This window comes from Phoca vitulina, unplaced genomic scaffold (assembly GCF_004348235.1).
Source record: "Phoca vitulina isolate PV1807 unplaced genomic scaffold, GSC_HSeal_1.0 scaffold24, whole genome shotgun sequence".
NCBI classification, from domain to species: domain Eukaryota; kingdom Metazoa; phylum Chordata; class Mammalia; order Carnivora; family Phocidae; genus Phoca; species Phoca vitulina.
In genome coordinates, this window is record NW_022589727.1 from 8,120,836 (window position 1) to 8,142,087 (window position 21,252).

Consider the following 21,252-nt stretch of genomic DNA (forward strand, 5'->3'; position numbering starts at 1 on the left):
TCTTCTTCAAAAGACAGTTAAGAAAATAAAAAAACAAGTCACAGATTGGGAAAAAATACTTAAAAATTACATATCTGATAAATGACTTGTATCCAGAATATATAAAGAACTCTCAAAATACAATTTAAAAAAACCCAATCCAATAAAAGAGGCAAAAAGTTTGAATGGTCTTGTCACCAAAAAAGCGATACAGATGGCAAATGAACACATGAAAAGTTGCTCAACATCATTAGCTTTTAGGGAACTGCTATTTGAGACCACAACGAAACACCACTATGTGCCAATCTATACGGCTAAAGGGAAAAAGAAAAATACCAAGTGCTAGCTAGGATTTGCGGCAACTGGAACTGTAATATGTTGCCAGTGGAAATGCAAAATGGTACAGTCCCTCTGGAAAACAAGTTTGGCAGTTTCTTTCTACAAGAATCTGCAATTCCATTCTTAGCTATTTACTTAAGAGAAAGGAAAACATATGTCTACACAAAGATCTGTACACAAATCTTTATAGGAGCTTAATCATAACCATTAAAATCTGGAATCCAAATGTCCATCACCTCGTGAATGGATAAACAAACTGTAGTACACTAAACAGTGAAATACTAATCCAACAACAAAAAAGAACTCTTGATATATATGCAATAATATGGATGAATATAAAAAGCATTAGGCTAAGTGAAAGTAGCCACAAAAATGCTGTGTACCGTACACTGCATGATTCCACTTATGGGGCAATCTGGCAAAGGCAAAACTATGGGGACAGAAATCAATGAGTGGTTACCAGGGGCTGTGGAGGAAGGAGGGAACTGCCCAGAAAGGAGAGTGAAGGAACCTGTGATCATGAAAACATTCCATATCTTGCTTGTGATGGTGGTCAGATGACTATGTCCGTTTGTCCAAACTTATAAAACTATAGCTAAAAGGGTGAGTTTCTGTGAATTCAACCTCAATCCCCTTAAAAATAGATAAATATGGGGAAATACTTCAAAGAAACAATGTCGATTTTAGAAGGCGACAAATGGTGTACATTTCCTCAAATGAAACATACCAGAATTTATCTTGGAAGTCACTTAAAGCTCAGAGTTTTTGTCCCAACAATAGGTTAAAACCTTCCATTTGAAATGCATTTGACTGCCTTATTTTATTTTATTTTATTTTTTTAAAGATTTTATTTATTTATTTGACAGAGAGAGAGAGAGACAGCGAGAGAGGGAACACAAGCAGGGGGGATCGGAAGAGGGAGAAGCAGGCTTCCCGCAGAGCAGGGAGCCTGATGCGGGGCTCGATCCCAGGACTCTGGGATCATGACCTGAGCCGAAGGCAGACACTTAACGACTGAGCCACCCAGGTGCCCCACTGCCTTATTTTAAAAGTTATAAAATCAGAATTTATGTGAAATTATAGTGATCAATTCTATCAGTAAACTTTTGATCCTACCCTACATATCATACTGTCAAGTTCCTCCCAAGACTGATCAGCATCTTCTAGGGCTAAATAATTATTTTCTCCTACCCCTCATACTTCTAACCAAGGCTCTCCGGAAATTTCAAGCCTAAGAAGACAGCTCAACAGTCAGTACCTTTAGGAGAAAATGGAAGCTTCATTACCTTGGACCTAAAGCTTTAGACTTCTGGGTACATTACAGTGCTTATCTCCCCTCTCACAAGAACACGGTACCCTTGGTTCCTAGGATCACTTAACTCTGCATCGTATGACACAACAGAGGTAGGAGAGACAGGACGTTTCTATAGATCTATTCATTTATTTAATTTTTTTTAATTTTTTTATTGTTATGTTAATCCCCATACATTACATCATTAGTTTTAGATATAGTGTTCCATGATTCATTGTTTGTGCATAACACCCAGTGCTCCATGCAGAACGTGCCCTCCTCAATACCATCACCAGGCTAACCCATCCTCCCAACCCCCTCCCCTCTAGAACCCTCAGTTTGTTTTTCAGAGTCCATTGTCTCTCATGGTTCTTCTCCCCCTCGGATTTCCCCCCCTTCATTCTTCCCCTCCTGCTACATTCTTCTTCTTCTTTTTTTCTTTCTTAACATATATTGCATTATTTGTTTCAGAGGTACATAGATCTATTCATTTAATCTGTAGCTGGAACTTCTGCCAAAAAAACTAAAAGACTTAAAAATACGATAATCCTCCTCTAACACAGTAAGGAGAGGCTAAATTATTTATTATATTTTCTGTTTACTCTATTTCTCAATCAGAACCATAATCAGTCATATTCATTCACTTATTAATTTGTTCAATGCACACAAACTCAGTAAATACAGGGAATGTGTCAAATGCACGGAATAAAAAAATGAATAGAATGCACACCCCTTGCCCTTATGAAATTTAGAGTTGGCTCCAGGAAAGCAGGGATTAGTCAAACAGTCACATATACATAAAATTTCACTGGTGATAATTGTTTGGATGGGAGGTACACAGCAATATAAACATCTGTATTACAAAGATCGAACTTTGTCAAAAAGGCTTCCCTGAGGAAACCATGATTTGAGGGGAAAATAAGCATTGGGGGCAGTGAGTAGCAAGGGCTCTGTAGCAGGAAGGAGCCCAACACTGAAAGGTCAGGGGATCCAAGACAAAAGAAGAGGAAACTGTGACGTGAGATAAAACTGGAGCTAGATAAGAGTGGGCAGATTCAAGAGGTATTCAGGGACAAACTCAACGGGATGCAAGGACAAATTAGATGGGGGAAAGAGGAGGAAATCCTAGCTTATACCCCTGGGTGCAGAGTGGTGCCAGTCATAGAAACAGGGACCAATAAAAGAGGACAAAGTTTTGGAAGGAAGAAGCAAGATGGGAAGAAACTTAAGTTTGACTTTGGACATGTTAAGTATCAGGTAACCCTGACACCTTCAAGAAGAGATACTAACCACAGCTAAGGATACAAAAGTTTGGGGCCCAAAGGAGGGGTCTAAGGTAAAGATATACGAACAGAAGCCCTTGCTCCTATGCAATGTTGCTGGGGCAGACAGACTTTAAAAAATCAATATACAAAACAATTTTTGTGGAGTGTAATTTCCCTCCTAGCATGGAGCTGGATTTGGTGACTTGCTTCTAATCAACAGAATATGGTGGAAGTAATGGTGTGCGATTTCAAGGCCAGTCATAAAACACACGTCCTCCTAGCTTTCTCTCAGCTCACACTCTGGGGAAAGCCAGCACCAATGTCAGAAGGATACTTAAGCATCCTTATAAAAAGGTCCACATGGTAAGAAACTGAAGCCTCCTACCAACAAGCAGTACTATCATGCCAGGTATGGAAATGAACCCCTTTGGAAGCAGTCCCAATCAACCCTTCAGATGGCTGAAGCTCCTGCTGACATTTTGACTGCAATATCCAGAAAGATCCTGAATCAACACCGCCCTGCTAAAGGGCTCCTGCATTCCTGACCCAAAGAAAATACAAGATAAAAAATGTCTATTGTTTGAAGCCATTAACTTTGGAGGTAATTCATCAATATTCATCAATATAAGATTTCAACAACAAAAAAGGCCTAGAAAGAAAATTCTTTAACCTACAGTAAAGATATTTAATGATAGGACTTGTTGACTTGTCATGCATTTCTGTAACATAAGATGACTTATGCATCCTTCAATTTGACATCATACTAGAGTCTAAGCAATAAGACAAGAAAAGGAATAAGGATGACGGGGAGAAAAAGAGACAAAATTATCTGCAGACAGCATGATTTCTAAACAGAAACTCTAAAAGAAATCAATAGATAAACTATTAGAGCTAATTCATGACTTCATCAAGGTTGCTGAATACAAGGGGCGCCTGGGTGGCTCAGTCGGTTAAGCATCTGCCTTTGGCTCAGGTCATGATCTCAGGGTCCCGGGATCAAGCCCCACATTGGGCTCCCTGCTCAGCAGGAAGCCTGCTTCTCCCTCTCCCACTCCCCCTGCTTGTGTTCCCTCTCTCGCTGTGTCTCTGTCAAATAAATAAAATCTAACAACAACAAAAAAAGTAAACAGTACTGGGTCATCCTGATAATAATTTAAGGACAAAACTTTCCCAGCTCCTCAAAGGCAACTTCTATTCCAAACTTAACATTCTCTCTTTTCCTGACAGTTTTACCTTGCTGGTATCCTTAGCAATGCCTTCTTTACATTTGTCTGTTTCTAAACTACTTATAAATGGAAAAATCTGTCTTGCTTCTTTTCTTTAATACCGAGTTCCTGAGACCCATCCATATGTTGCATGCAGCTACAGTCAATTAGTTTTCACTACTGAATAGTATTCCACTGGCTTAGCATACCACAGTTTATCCATTTTACGCTTAATAGACATGTGGTTCTTTCTAGGTTTCTATCATTACAAACAGTACTGTTATGAACATTCCTAAACATGTTTCCTGGCACACACGTGTAGGAGTAGTGGGTGCAGGGCAGGGGTGGTAAACCTCTGCAAAGGGCAAGATGGTAAATATTTTAGGTTTTGCAAGACAGAAGATCTGCAGTGTAAGCATTCAACCCTGGTACTATACCACCAAACAGCCATAAATGACACACAAACAAGTAAGTGTGACAGTATTCCAACAGAACTTTATTTATGGACACTGAAATTTGAATTTCATGTAATTTCCACATTACAAATTACACAATTTTTTTTTATTTCACAATTTAAATATGTTAAAAACCTTTTTTAACTCATGAATTTTCACACCAACCCCTGATCTAGAGTACACACATAAGGGTATTAGGTCATAGGGTATGCATATTTTCAATATGACTAAACACGACCAATTTGTTTTCCCAGGTGGTTGAAGCAAAACTAAGCAAAATGAGAGCTCTGGGTGTGTTATATCCCTGGCAACACTTATTGATGTCAGACTTTCTTATTTTTTGACAATCTGGTGAGTGTGTAGTTGGCATCTTAACGTAGTTTTAATCTGCATTTCCCCACTGTCTCTGACATTACTGGTCATTCCATTTCCTCTTCTCTAATGTGCCTATGAAGTCTAGCCCATTATTCTATTCAGTGGGTTGTTCTGTCTTTTTCCAATTAGTTTGTAAAGATTTTTGTGCAGTCTGGACTCTAATCTTGTGTTGGCAACATGAACTCCAAGAATTTTTTCCCAGTTTATAGCTTGTCTTCTTAATAAGAGGTATCTTTTGTGGTTTACATTTTCTATGTCTTAAGAAATTCTCTAGGGGCGCCTGGGTGGCTCAGTCGTTAAGCCTTCGGCTCAGGTCATGATCTCAGGGTCCTGGGATCGAGCCCGGCATCAGGCTCCCTGCTCAGCGGGACGCCTGCTTCTCCCTCTCCCACTCCCCCTGCTTGTGTTCCCTCTCTCACTGTCTCTCTGTCAAATAAACAAATAAAAATCTTTAAAAAAAAAAAAAAAATTCTCTATCTAGAGATCATTAAAAATAATGTTCTAATGTCTAAAAATTCTTAAGTTTTACCTTTCAAGTTTAAGTAGAGATTCAATGTCACTTTCTTCTACGTGGATAACCAATTGTCCTGCCACAATGTGTAGAAAGTTCCTCTTACTAAAGATGTGCATGCAATGCAAACTTTGTCATAAACCAGGTTTCCAGCGTTCTATGTTCTGTTCCACTGGTCCATCTACCCTTACACCACATTGCTGTCTCACTTAGAGCTTTATAATAATTCTTGATATACACTAAAGAAGTCTTCTCACCTTGCACTACTTCTTGAGGAGGGTCTTGGCTACTTTTGACCAACTGATCTTCCTTAGGTATAACAACCATAATTACTAAAACTGATATTCCACCTACTGAAACAAGAAATCTAGTAGTTAAAAGTTTACATGTCTATGGTGGAACAATTCTACTGTTAGGATTAAATTAAATTAAAAAATGACACAAGTCATAGAAAAGAAGTTGGTGATGAGGAGTTCAAGTCAAGAGCCATTTAAAAGAAAAATTCCAGGGGCACCTGGGTGGCTCAGTCGGTTAAACATCCGCCCCTTGGTTTCAGCTCAGGTCATGATCTCAGTACCTGAGCCTGGCGTGGGGCTCTGCGTTCACCAGGGAGTCTGCTTGTCCCTTTCCCTCCCCTGACTTGCGCACATTCTCTCTCCCTCCCTCTCTAAAATATATTTTTTAAAATGCTTAAAAAAATAAAGGAAAAATTCTGAAAATGTCTTACAAAATGACATCATTATTAAAGTTAATGTACAGCACCTTTTATGTTTACTATATTGTTAAAAAAAAAAGTTTCAGTATTTTAGAGTCACAGTTCATTCCATTCTATCTGGATATGTACTGAGTCTTGACCAACTACATTCCTGATACCAGGTCAGGTACCATAGATGGTACAAGCCTGAAGGCAATGATCCACACCATGGAAGCCCTTATCACACAGTTAAACACCAATCTAAGAGACACACCATTCACATTACAAAAAGAAACATCAACTCAAGAAACCTGGCAGGAAAAAGACATACAGATAGGGAAGTTTCTATATAGTTTTTATCAGAAGGCAGTATAAGATATTGAACTTTTCCGCAACAAGGTTTTCTTTTTTTTTTTAAGATTTTATTTATTTGACAGAGAGAGAGCACAAGCAGGGGGAGTGGCAGGCAGAGGGAGAAGCAGACTCCCCACGGAGCAGGGAGCCCGATGTGGGGCTCGATGCAGGGCTCCATCAGAGGACCCTGGGATCATGACCGAGCTGAAGGCAGTCGCTTAACCAACTGAGCCATCCAGGCGCCCCTGTCATTCTATTTTGTTCTAAAGAACCCTGTAACTGCAGGACCCATACCTGTGGGTTCTTACTAAAAAGAAACTCCATGGTCAAGTAAGTTAGGGAAATGTTATAGACTCTATATGCCCTGGGAGATTCATACTGCATATTACTGCCCTATAGGTTCTGTGAAGTTCTGCAATAAAGAAACATATCTAACTTCATTAACTCAGAACTTCTCATTTTCAAGCATGGAACTTTCCCCATCTACTTTGTCTTTTTTGCATAACACAATACAGGTTTCAAATAGCAATAGATAAAGTAATAAAGATTGGTTTCAAATCCTGGAATCAACCAATTTTTAAACAATGGGTTATTCTTTTTCTGCAGAACTGGTGTTTCTACGCATCTGCAAATTCCATAAAAAAGAAATCCTATTGGGGCGCCTGGGTGGCTCAGTTGGTTGAGCGACTGCCTTCGGCTCAGGTCATGATCCTGGAGTCCCGGGATCGAGTCCCGCATCGGGCTCCCTGCTCGGCAGGGAGTCTGCTTCTCCCTCTGACCCTCCCCCGTCTCATGTGCTCTCTCTCATTCTCTCTCTCTCAAATAAATAAAATCTTTAAAAAAAAATTTAAAAAAAAAAGAAATCCTATTGTGTTCACAAGGAAGATCTTCATAAAGTGGAGGTTAATTTTGTAATATCTTAACTGTTTATAGTTCATATTTCTGCACTATTCTTTAACATATATAACACACATAGTTGTGGACAAAAATGGTAAATTCAGAAATCACCACTATACAAATTCTTAAAAGAAAATAATCTAAAAGTGAAAAGAATTCTAAAAGAAGTGAAATTTAGCAACTATATTTACTATTTTTTTTCTAAGTTTAGAATGTCATATTCTAAAAAATGTATCAGCATTAAATGTTACATTCAACAACACAATAGGATGCTGTAAGGAAAGAGTTAACACAGCAGGTCTGTTTTACTCAGGCCTTGCTAATCTGTGGGGGATGCCTAGAGCCATGGTAATGACCTCTGGCCAAACTCTGAGAACTAAACTCCTGGAATGTTCCCAGTCACTGGGTAAGGATTTTAGAGGCAGTGGGTCAGGATGTATCAGGCTGTCAGCATTGTTTAAAGTAAGCATCAAGATTTATGATGTGCACCTGGTATCTGGTCAGGGTCCTAAGTTTTAGTCACCAGGGCTGGCCACAGAAAATCATGTCCATGTGATCCGCATAGAGGAAAGACATGGAACGTTTGTGTCTTATCTTCCTAGCATTCGCCTGTACGTAGCTTTTCCCTGCTGTTCCTGTACTGCACCCTTTGCTGTAATAAACCCTAGCCATGAGTACAACATTATGTTAAGTTGGGGGAGTCCAGCAAATCAAAACTAATGGGCAGTCATGGGACCCCCTCCCCCCCAAAACAAACACCATTAAAGCATTTGGTTTGCCATAATACCTACTTCTAAATGCTAAATGATCATAATCACAATCTGCTTAAATGAATAAACCAATGTACAGGATAAAAGTTAACACAGCAGGCACAAGATTACTATCCCTAGAAAGGCCTGTTTGTAAGGTGGCCCTTGACTGGCATCTGATAACTTAAATGATAAACAATTCCCTACACCAATACAAAACTTACCTTAAAGGATAAGTGTGCCTAACTGTGCCTAATCTATTTGTACAAACAATATGGTTTGTGCAAAACACCAGATTTCTTTCTGGGAGACTGAATTTTGGTACATGCTAGGCAGAGGGTGCCATCATGATCAGCCCCAATAAAAACACTGGCACTGAGTCTAATGAGTGTCCCCAGCTGGTAACACTTCACATGTGTTATCACAATTCATTGCTAGAGTACATCGTGTGTGACTCCACTGGGAGAGGTTCTTGGAAGCTTGTGCCTGGTTTCTTCCAGACTTCACCCCATGCACTTTTCCCTTTGCCAACTGCTTTGTATCCTTTCACTGTAAGAAGTCTTAGCTGTTGTTATGACTATATGCTGAATCCTGTGAGTCCTCCTAGCCAAACACTAAACCTGGGGTGGCTGTGGGAACCCCCAAAACAATCAGCATATTAAAAGAGAAGTGAGTATCTATTAAGCCAAATGCTGAAATTCAAATCTGGGTTCAAATTTCAATTCCAACACTTGCTAAGCAATCCTAGCAATGTTACTCTTTATTTGCACAAACCTGGGGCTCTTCATTCCTTTGAGGAAAACATGTCCACCGTACAGTCCCATTTCACTAAATTAAATGAGGTAATGCACATCACTTATATGTCATAGCACACAGTAAATATTAAGTAGTATTTCTAGAGGTACTTTCTTAGACAAAACAAAAAATCAGGAACTTTTATATTTGTACTGATGCAATGATTATTCAAATGGCCATGCAGAGTACTGCAAAAAGAAGCTCAGAGGTAAACTTGAACTCTGAATCTTCAACACTGATTCTATGAGTGATTTCCAGCCCACATGACAGGATTACTGGGTGAGCTCAACCAGGTTAAACCCCATACAATAAGAGCCTTTTTATTCCTAAACTTGATATTCATCTAGTCTTCAAACTGACCACCTTAAGGAAATATGAATGCACTAATTAATTAGTACTGGGACTATGCTAGATGGTTACATTTCTCAAATAACTGAATCTGCATTTTAGTATAAGCCATTCACTTATGTATATATGAGGCATAAAGTCCAATCAACATAAGTGTGAAACCTCCATAGCTGTAGGAGCAAGGCCCAGGGAAAAGAGAAGTGCAAACCTGAAGTCATTCACTCCCAGCTATCAACTTACCCCAAAGTGGTTTTTCAAATGAATTCATATCCCAAATCCACATGTCCCACATTTCCTGTTGAAAAATAAATTTCCTAAAATCAGATTATTACAGAATAACTCTATCCTCCCCCCTTACTACTTCAGCCACCTTATTCCACTGGACTTTAAGTCAGCCATACCAGAGGGCAAAACCCATGTCTTATTTAGCTCCAATGCTGAGCATGGGCACATAATAGGTATTTCCCCAAACCTTGCACATAATAGGTGTTCAGTTAATGTCTAGTACATGAATAAAATGTTACTGAGCTCCAATATCAAGCTCAGTGGAAATACTATAAAAGTATCATTCCTCCTCTTAGAAATCTATCAGAATATTAACTTTCCAGGTGGGAAGGCTGAAGACACAGAGATAGCACCTGCAGCAGGTACTGTTTATTATTTATTCTTTTTTAAAGATTTTACTTATTTATTTGAGAGAGAGAGCGAGAGAGAGCACGAGTGGGGAGAAGGAATGGGAAGCAGTCTACCTGCTAACCGAATGAGCCACCCAGGTGCCCCGGTACTGCTTATTTCTTATCCCCCCCACACCCTGTTTTACTCCATTAGAACCCCAACTGAATTCAACTGATCATTCTCTGCTAGACTACCTATTCTTTATTCATTCAAGCTAGCCATGGCTGTTCTATTCCTCTTCCTGGTGCAAGTGACCAAATCTCAACCAACAGGACCTGAGGGGAAAACTGTTGGGTGCATTTAGGAAAAGTTATGTTCTCTCAGAGGTGCTGAAGGAGAAATTATATTTATAATGGCGGAACTATTTATGTCTGGGGGCAGAAGGCATATGGGAAATATCTACACCTTCCTCTCAAATTTTACTGTAAATCTAAAATTGCTCTAAAAAAAAGTCTTTTAAAAAAAATTAAAGCATGAAAGACTTACACACAGAAAGGTGAAACAGCTTATACTGGAGTAACCCTCCCACAAACAATAATTATAAACTCTGGCCAAAATGTAAAAACCACTACTGAAAAGTACTGGATAGGTGAGATAGGTGATGGTGATTACGGAGGGCCCTTGTGATGAGCACCAGGTGTTGTATGGAAGTGCTGAATCACTGTACTGTACACCAGAAACTAATATTACACTATATGTCAAGTAAATGGAATTCAAATAAAAACTTAAAAAAAAAAATTAGAGAATCACTGGATAGCAACCAAAAGACAGAAAAGAGAAGGCAACCCTTGAAACAGGGGAACTATATTAGGTGAGATTTGCTTTTTAATGGCTGCTTGCCTGAGGGCAGAGACCACCTCGCATCGTGTAGAGCAGGTGAAACTCAAGAAGTCACACTCTCCTTAGCTTGTGGCATCAAAGGATGAAGGCTGGGGCTAGCAGAGCAACTGGAAAGTAAGGAAGAAAATCCTACATATATTTATATATGTAAACTCCACCACAATCCTTAGCTGAGCCTGGAGCACACAACACAGGAGACTCCAGAGGCCCCAAAGAAAAGCAACAGCTAAAATGGCTGAAAGAACTGAGCAAGCGATCAGGTGTTGCCCAGTGCAGGAGAAACAGTTTGGAATTTAAGTCCAGCCAGTTAACTGCCTGCTAGAACAACAAAGAATCAACACTCTTTCGGAGAAAACAGAATTATGAGGCACAAAAACATATTTACAACATTCAGTATACAATAAAAAAATTACTAGACATGAAAATAAACAAGAAAATGTGACTATGGTAAAAAAAAAAAAAAAAAAAAAAAAGGCAGTCAATATACTCTGGACACAAGATTATCCAGATGCTGGCATTAGTTGACAAGGGCTATAAAGCAGCTACTATCAATGTGTTCAAGAACTTAATAAAGGAAGAAAAGTAACTCATCAGATAAATACTAAGTATAAAAAGGAACAATACAGGACCATGCAGAACACAAAAATACAAAGTCTGAAATGTAGAATTCACTTGACAGGCTCAACAGCACATTAGAGGGCAAGAGAATACAGGCGTATCTTGAAGATACTGTGGTTTCAGTTCCAGACCACCATAATAAAGTAAATATTGTAATAAAGTGACTAATTTTTTGTTTCACAGTACATATAAAAGTTGTTTACATTATAGTTTATTAAGATGTGATAGCATTGTGTCTAAAAAAACTAACATACATACCTTAAAAAAATACTTCATTGCTAAAAAAATGCTAACCATTATCTGAGCTTTCAGAGCCATAACCATTTTGCTGATGAAAGGTCTTGCCTCTACATTGATGGCTACTGACTGATCAGGGTGGTGGATGCTGAAGGTTGGGGTGGCTGTGGCAATTTTTTTTTTTTTAAGATTTATTTATTTATTTATTTGACAGAGAGACAGCGAGAGCAGGAACACATGTGGGGGAATGGGAGAGGGAGAAGCAGGCTTCCCACCGAGCAGGGAGCCAGATGTGAGGCTCGATCCCAGGACCCTGAGATCATGACCTGAGCCGAAGGCAGACGCTTAATGACTGAGCCACCCAGGCGCCCTGGCAATTTCTTAAAATAAGACAATGAAATTTGCTACATCAACTGACTCTTCCTTTCATGAACAACTTCTCTGTAGCATGCTAGGCTGTTTGACAGCATTTTACCCACAGCAGAACTTCTTTCAAAATTAGAGTCAATTGGGGCACGCCTGGGTGGCTCAGTCGGTTAGGTGCCTGCCTTCGGCTTGGATCATGATCTTGGGGTCCTGGGATTGAGCCCCGTGTCAGGCTCCCTGCTCAGCAGGGAGTCAGCTTCTCCCTCTCCCTCTGCCCCTCTAACCCCCTTCCCTACTTGTGCTCTCTGCTCTCTCTCAAATAAATAAAATCTTGAAGAAAAAAAAAAACAAAATTAGAGTCAATTTTCTCAAATTCTACCGCTGCTTGATCAACTAAATTTATATGATACTGTAAATCTTCTGTTGTCATTTCAACAATTTTCACCAGGAGTAGATGCCATCTCACGAAACCACTTTTCTTTGCTCATCACAAGAAACAACTCCTCATCTGTGCAAATTTTATGAGTGTGCAGCAATTCAGTCACTTCCTCAGGCTCTACTAATTCTAGTTCTCTTACTATTTCCACCACATCTGCAGTTACTTCCTCCACTGATGTCTTGAACCCCTCAAAGTCATCCATGAGGGCTGGAATCAACTTCTTCCAGAGTCCCGTTAATGTTGGTATTTCAACCTCTTCCTAGGAATCACGTATGTTCTTCATAGCATCTAGAATCCTTTCCAGAAGGTATTCAACTGACTTTGCCCAGATCCATCAGAGGAATCATTATCTACAGCAGCTATAGCCTTACAAAACATATTTCTTAAATAACAAGACTTAAAAGTTAAAAATACTCCTTGACCCATGAGCTGAAGAATGGATACTGTTAGCAGACATGGAAACAAGGTTAATCTCATTGTGGTATCTCCATCAGAGCTCTGGGGTGACCAGGTCCATTGTCAATGAGCAGTAATATATTCAAAGGCATTTTTTTTTTCCCTGAGCTGTAGGTCTCAACAATGGGCTTAAAATATTCAGTAAACCATGTTGTAAACAGATGTGCTGTCATTCAAGCTTTGTTGTTCCATTTCTAGAGAAAAGGCACAGCATTTAGCATAACTCTTGAGACCTCGGATTTTCAGAATGGTCAATGAGCACTGGTTTCAACCTAAAGTCACCAGGGGCATTAGCCCCTAACAAGAGAGTCAGCCTGTCCTCTGAAGCTTTGGAACCAGGCACTGACCTCTCCTGTCTAGCTATGAAAGTCCTAGATGGCATTTTCATCCAACAGAAGGCATTTTGTCTATACTGAAAATCTGTTATTTAGTGTAGCCACCTTCATTAATTACCTTGGCTGGATCCTCTGGCTAAGTTGTTGCAGCTTCTACATGAGCACTTGCTGCTTCACCTTGCACTTTTATGTTACAGAGATGGCTTCCTTCCTCAAACCTCGTGAACCACCTTCTGCTAGCTTCAGACTTCAGACTTTTCTTCTGCAGCTTCCTCGCCTCTCTCAACCTTCCTGGAATTGAAGAGAGTTAGGGGCTTGCTCTGGATTAGGCTTTGACTTAAGGGAATGCTGTGGCTGGTTTGATCTTCTATTCATACCACTAAAACTTCCTGCATTATCAGTAATAAGGCTGTTTGACTTTCTTATCATTCTTCACTGGAGTAGCACTTTTAATTTCCTTCAAGCACTTTTCTTTTACATTCGTAACTTGGCTGGCAGATTACACCTAGCTTTCAGCCTATCTCAGTTTCAACATGCCTTCCTCATTCAGCTTAAATCATTTCTAGCTTTTGATTTAAAGTAAGAGACATGCAACTCCTCCTTTTACTTGAACAATGAGAGGCCACTGTAGGGTTAGAATTGGCCTAATTTCAATATTTTTGTGTCTCGGTGATTAGGGACGCCCGAGGAGAGGGGGAGGAGAAGGGGAATGGTCGGTAGTTGAAGCAGTCAGAACACATATAACATTTACCAATTAAGTTCACCATCTTACATGAACACAGTTTGTGGCACCCCAAAACAACTGCAATAGTAACATCAAAGCTCACTGATCAAAAGTCACCATCACAAACATAATAATGAAAAAGTTTGAAATATTACAAGAATTACCAAAATATGACACAGGGACACAAAGTGAGTAAACACCATCGGAAAATGATGTCAACAGACTTGCTCAACGCAGGGTTGCCACAAACCTTCAATTTGTAAAAAACACGGTATCTGCAAAGTGCAATAAAATGAGGTATGGCTGTAAAGGGTCAGTCAATTTAAAGATACACCAAAAGCAAGTATCCAATCTGAAGATCTGAAAGAAAAATTTTTTAATGAACAGAAAGCCTCAGTGAGTTAGGGTACAGTATCATAAAGTTTAACATATGTGAACTCAAAGTCCCAAAAGGAGAAAATTATACAAAAATTATATTATTATACAGAAAGGTATATGCAAAAATAACAGCTGAAAACGTCCACGATTTGGAGAAAACATAAGATCGTAAATCTAAGTCCAGTGAACCCTAAGCAAGATAAATACAAAGAAAATCCCAACTAGAGTGCATCATATACAAAGTGCTAAACACTAAAGATACCAAGAATAACCTGAAAGCAGCCAGAGGAAAAAAGACATACTATATACAGAGAAAAAGAAGTGGTTGACTTCTCATTACATGAAACAATTTTCAGGTCAAGAGAAGCCAAAACAACTCATCTCTTTGCAGACCTGCACTACAAGCCATGCTAAAGAAAGTTCTCCAGGCAGAGGGAAATGACACCAGATCTGTAAGGAGAAATGAAGAACAGAAGCAATGGTAAATGTAGGAGTAAACATAAAAGCCTGATTTTTCCCTCTTTTTTTTTTTTTTCCCAATTTTATTTAGGGACACCTGCGTGGCTCAGTCGGTTAAGCGGCTGCCTTCGGCTCAGGTCATGATCTCGGGGGGTCCTGGTATCGAGTCCCACATCAGGCTCCCTGCTGCGCAGGAAGCCTGCTTCTCCCTCTGCCTGCCCCTCCCCCTGCTTGTGTGTTCACACTCTCTCACTGACAAATAAACAAAATCTTAAAAAAAAAGATTTTATTTATTTGACAGAGAGAGTACACTAGGTACAGAGCACAACGCTTAACCACTTAACTGACTGAGCCACCCAGGCGCTTTTCCCTCTTGCTTTCTTAAAAGACATATGGCTGATTAAATTAAAAATTCTAACTTTGTACTGCATTAATTTCTTAATATGAAGACGTAATATATGAAAAAATTAGAGCAAAAAATAGAGGTGGGAGTTAAGTGGAACTACATAGTTGCCAGGGACTTATATTTTATGTGAAATAGTACAACCTAGCACCCACTCATGATATTTACAACAAAAAGAAAAGAAATCCCAGGAGACTGAAATTACTGAAATTAAGAATAAACTTTGTTAGCCTGATAAGGATATCTCCCCCAAATTTACAGTAAACAAAACAGTTTCTGGTAAAGTGTTGGAAGCATTCTCTTTAAAGTTAATAAAAAGATAAAAATATATTTTATTACTTCTTCCTGTCAACAATGTACTAGAAATCCTACCCAGAAGAGTAAAACAAGAAAATGAAACAAAAGATTTAAGAATTGGAAAGAAGAAAAACAAAAAAAGAAAATGGTAGAAAAATCCAAAACAATAAAGACAATGAGAACTAATGAGAACTTTTAGCAAGGTTGCTAGATACAAGTTCAACATGCAAAATTTGATAAATTCTTATTGCCAATAACTAGAAAATTGCTTTAAAAGATCTTTAAAAAATAAATAGCATGCTCAAATATGGATGGTTTATCAAAGAAATAAATTCTCTCAATATTAATCTATATACTTAATACAGTTCCAATCAAAATCTCAATATAATTTTTTTTTAATTTATTTATTTGACAGAAAGACAGCGAGAGAGGGAACACAAGCAAGGGTAGTGGGAGAGGGAGAAGCAGGCTTCCCGCTGAGCAAGGAGCCCGATGTGGGAATCGATCCCAGGACCCCGGGATCATGACCTGAGCCGAAGGCAGTTGCTTAACCAACTGAGCCACCCAAGTACCCCCTCAATATAATTTTTTTTTATAGAACTTTAAAACCAGGCTAAAATCACATGGAAGAACAAAGCCATGAAAGCCAATAAAATCTTGAACAGGGTCAAAGAACTCTGTCTACCACATATCAAGCTACAGTAATTAAGTCAGTGTGATACATGGGCAGAGATAGATTAAAGAACCAATAAAACAGAATGGAGAGTCCAGAATCGGACCACATGAATATGCAAACCTGATATACAACAGAGGTGGCACTACAAATCAGTGTGAAAAAGACGGGCTGTTTAATAAATGTTCATCCACATGTAAAAATGAAATAGAACTCCTACCTCACACCATACAAAAGAACAATTCCAGGTGAATTAAAGATTTAAGGATATATGTTCTAAAACTTTAAAATAAAATATAGGCAAATATCTTCATATCTTTGGGTAAGGAAGAATTTCTTAATACTCAAAAAGCACAAACCATAAAAGGAAAAAGTAATTTCCACTACATGAAAATTAATTTTTTTAAAAAAGATTTTATTTATTTATTTGACACACAGAGAGACAGCACAAGCAGGGGGAGCAGCAGAGGGAGAGGGAGAAGCAAGCTCCCCACTGAGCAGGGAACCCAACGTGGGGCTCCATCCCAGGGCCCCTGGGATCATGACCTGAGCCACTCAGGTGTCCCGAAAATCAATTTTTTAAATATAACCAAAGATGTCATCATGGACAGTCAAATGATAAACCAACATCTAGGGGGAAATAATCCAGAAAAGATTAATATCAGACTGTATTAAAAACTTTTCCAACTCAAACAACACTCAAGTGAAAAATGGCATGGTAATGGACAAATCAGAGGCAAGGAAACGTATATAGCCAATGAATATATGAAAATACGCTCAACTTCAATAGTATGCAGGAAAATGAATTTGACCTCATCAAACTGGCAAAACACAAGTGTTAGGAATAAAGAAATGTGACACTCATACAATGTTGTCCCAAGTGTAATAATTTGGCACATCCACTTTGGAGAGCAATCCAGCAATATCTAGAATAGCTGAAGAAAACACTACCCCAGGGCGCCTGGGTGGCTCAGTTGGTTAAGCGACTGCCTTCGGCTCAGGTCATGATCCTGGAGTCCCGGGATCGAGTCCCGCATCGGGCTCCCTGCTCAGCAGGGAGTCTGCTTCTCCCTCTGACCCTCCCCCCTCTCATGCTCTCTGTCTCTCATTCTCTCTCTCAAATAAATAAATAAAATCTTTAAAAAAAAAAAAAAAAAAAAGAAAAGAAAACACTACCCCATTATTCAGTAATTCCACTTTAGGTACATACCCTGGAAAAACTCTCACACATGTGTATAAGGAGACATGCATAAAGACTACAGCATTGTTTATAATGGGGGAGAAAAAAAGGTAACAACCTAGATGTACAGCAAGAGGAAAATGGATAAATAAACCATGTAACAGAATAATATACAGGCAGTTAAAATTAAACTAGAACTACATGCATCAATATGGGTAAACGCTGCTGAATGTAAAAAAGCAATATATGCAGGATATGTGTAGTATGTTCCATTTATATACAGTTTTAAAGCATATTAAAATAAGACATTATTCACAGACACAAACATATATTGTAAAGACCGAATAATGTACAGGAATATAATATACCAAATTCACATTATGGATATTTCTGAGAAGGGAGGGAAGGGCTTCAATAATACTGGAATTTTTTTTATATAAAAGATCTAAATTGTGGCAGGCTGCTACAATTTAGTTTCTCACCAAATTCCTATTTTCCTCTTTGGTCTTACAAATCAAACTGCTCTATTTCTAAGAGTGGCAATTTACACATCTTGGCCTGCACAGCAGATTAAGGTAGCCAATAAGATAAATCAGAAATCACTGGGTTGGGCCATGGGAAACATACTGAAAGGGTAAGGACTTCACGGGGACATAGGCCCTTTGCCCTTACTCCTTCCTTTTTCCTCCTGTCTGGGATAAGAACACGACGGATGGAGCTGCAAGGACCTTCTCAGCAACCATGAGATGACCTTGAGAAAGAGAGCCAGAAGCTAAGCACTGCAAAGCAGAAAGATAGAAGATGGCCAGTCTTGATGACCACACAGCTGCCATGTCCCGAGAGGAAGAAAGTCCTCTTTAAAGCACCTTTTCGGGGGGTGGAGGAAGAAGAGGTGTAGAGATCTTTTAAATATAGCCAAACCTAATGCTAACTGACACAGAAGAAAATAGGGGGAAAAATGTTAACATAAGACATAGGAAAAAGGCAGACTCTGCTACTGTACTTTTCTGTTATGTTTTTAATTTTTTATTAAAAAAATCTTTCACTTCCCAGATTTGAAACAGAGATTCTCAAATGTTAACCACAGACAACTGCTGGCCCACAGATCAAGAAAAAATACACAGGCAACACATATACTTTGTGAGGTGGCCAACCAGAGTGGATAAAGAATTCACTAGAACAGGCCAAGCACACTTGGAGAGCGCAGACAGCTACTACAGCACTGCCACCAGCACAGCTACGGCCCCGTCTGGATGACAAACAATCCCACAGTCTCCTGGCTCCCGGCTGGGGATGAGAAAAACCAAAAACAATTTGCAGACTAAATGGGAATCTCTGTTGTCATTCCCTTTCCCTATTTTTCCTTCTCCATGCATTCCCCAGAGCTCAGTGCCATAGTTTTCTGCCTCCACAACTGGATCATCTGAGCAAAAATATCACAAGACAACAGTACCTTCAGGTGAAATGTAGTTGTCTTTTACAATTGTAAACAGGAAGGTTCTTCTGAGAACTACTTCACCTAAAACACTATCTGATGTTACTTGGATATTAACTCAAGTGACCTGCTGGGATCTAAAAGGTTTTAAAATTTGCTCAACAGACCAGATGAAAACACAAGTTTGAAATGAAGGTAGGTTTTAGATTTGGGCCCAAGATAATGGTCTAAAATAGTAAGCTACCATGTGAAAAAGAACAAAAGAAACAACAAAAACTCTTGCTTACTTACTGGCCTGTTACAGAAAGATAATGATCTCGTCAGTCATGATTTATCACAGGTACCACGCAGTGCAAAACATACTCTTCATCTTTCTTTCGGTAGTCAGCAATATGGTGGTACATTCGTTTTTGTGGATTTTTTTTTCCTAATTTGATTTCTCACTTATTTGGTTTCTCCCTAATGCCACTTAATTTCGTTTCTTAGCTTATAACGTTAGTGGTTGTTCTGCATTCTCTCCTGCTGATTTTACTCACTTTCTGGCCCCTTGCCTTTTGTTTCTGTGAATAGCTATTCTCTGCCTCACTCCCTCAGTTTGGTTTTCCTCTAGTCTCAGATGGCTTCTACACTGATACTGAGATCCACACTAGGCCCTATCATCCCAAGAGCCTTTTCCTGGAATTTTTTTTAGCCCTTTGCGGACAGATGATAGGATTTGCTTCCTGATCTCAGAACCAAAACAAAACAAAACAAAAAAACAAAAAACCACTGTGATCGGGATGTTTACATTTAAGAATGTAATAGAAAGCTAACAGGAAAATTACTGAAAAAAAAAATCCCTGAAAGAATCCTGCTATATTCACATCAATAACTCAAAACATTTCTTCTGCATTTTTTTTCAATTCCACTGAATTCTCAAAATTGTATTCTGCTAAACCTCTGAATACTTGGGTTCTCTCTCCTTCCTACTTACACTAAACAGTTGCACATGTTTTTCTTTATTACTAATAAAAATGTAACTAAAAGATAATTTTTTCTGCAGATGACCTTTTTCCACTTCAGATTTAGAGAATTTAAGATTGGGTTCACACACGAGCAGATTTTTTTCAAACACACATACTACGTTACAACCTGGATTTAGCTTCCTTCTTATCACTATAAACTCAAGAGGAATAACTAAAACGGTTAAGATACATTTAAACATTATCAAAGAGCATATACTTTTTAATGAATATAAAAGAATTTTACAGCTTTAATGAGAAGCACTAACAGCACCGCGGAACAGTTAAATTTAACTGTAACTCAGTTTTGCATTTTGCTGCACTGTTAAGTGTAGTACTGCCTTATATACACGAAGTGTCTGTTACCAAAAAAAGAACAGCAAAGCAGTCTTAAAGGAGAAGATGAAAGCTTTACCTGATACAGCAAAGTTTATGGTTTCATGATAAACTTATCTTGAGGGAGAGTTATTTTAAAAGGAACAAAGGAGAAAGGGAGAGAAATAATTAAAACTAGGTATTGTTCTATTTCTTCATAGATGAGTTGCTTTTGTTTCATAAAAACCAAATGTAACGTGTGGATTTGACTTTTTTTTTTTTTTTAAAGATTTTTATTTATTTATTTGACAGAGAGAGAGAGCCAGAGAGCACAGATGGAGAGAATGGCAGAGGGAGAGGGAGAAGCAGGCTCCCCACTTGAGCAGGGAGCCTGATGCGGGGCTCGATCCCAGGACCGCGGGATCATGACCTGAGCTGAAGGCAGACCCTTAACCATCTGAGCCACCCAGGCGCCCCTGGATTTGACTTTTGAATCTATAAACCAACTCGGACATTTTAGGGACCATCGGGGGAAATCTGACTACACACTGGGTATTAGATGATACTAAGGAATTATTGTTAATTTTATTGGGAATAACAACAGCATTATAGCTAGATGTGAAAAAAATGTTCTCATTTTTGAAAGATCCACACTAAAGAATGTTAGAGGTAAAATGACATGATGTCTTGTGTTACTTTAAAATACTTGGGGCTTGGGGGTCAGGGGTGGAGGGGATGGAGAGGTGAAGCATGTGTTGCAAATCTTAACCTTTGCTGAATATCGAAGATGGAGACAGGTTTAAGGGGGTTCGTTTTACTATTTCTTCTACTTTTATATATGTTAGAATTTTTTCAAATACAAAGAAATAACTTTTAAGTTTGCTCCAGATAGCTAAAAGCTAAGTTAGGATTATGAATGGATTTAACATCCTACTCTGGCAGGCCAAATAATTGCAAACATTAGTGTTTTGTGATTCACTTAACTTCAATTTAATAACACCACTTACCATATGCCAAGCATTTCACCAGACCCGGGAGAGCAAAGAAGAATTAGACAGTGTCCCTGTCCTTAGGGACACAACAGTCACCATGAATACCTGTGACAAAGGATTCCAGGTGGCCTGGAGGGCATGGAGAACAGGAGCCACAGACAGAAGACCGAGA

General features: G+C 38.9%; 1 protein-coding gene across 2 annotated transcripts in view; it reads right to left on the reverse strand.

Moving 5' to 3' along the window:
• GALNT1 (polypeptide N-acetylgalactosaminyltransferase 1) overlaps positions 1 to 14,816 on the reverse strand; it is an 83,345-nt gene extending 68,529 nt beyond the window's left edge. The window contains exons 1-2 of one of the 2 annotated variants that reach the window (XM_032421149.1): positions 13,342 to 14,816; positions 9,498 to 9,552 (exon numbers count right to left, since the gene is read on the reverse strand). The gene's annotated coding sequence lies outside the window, so the exon portion shown is untranslated. Of the gene's footprint in view, positions 1 to 9,497; positions 9,929 to 13,341 lie in introns of those variants that run through there. The other variant, XM_032421150.1, reaches the window with a different exon arrangement.
• Positions 14,817 to 21,252: the final 6,436 nt, after the last annotated feature.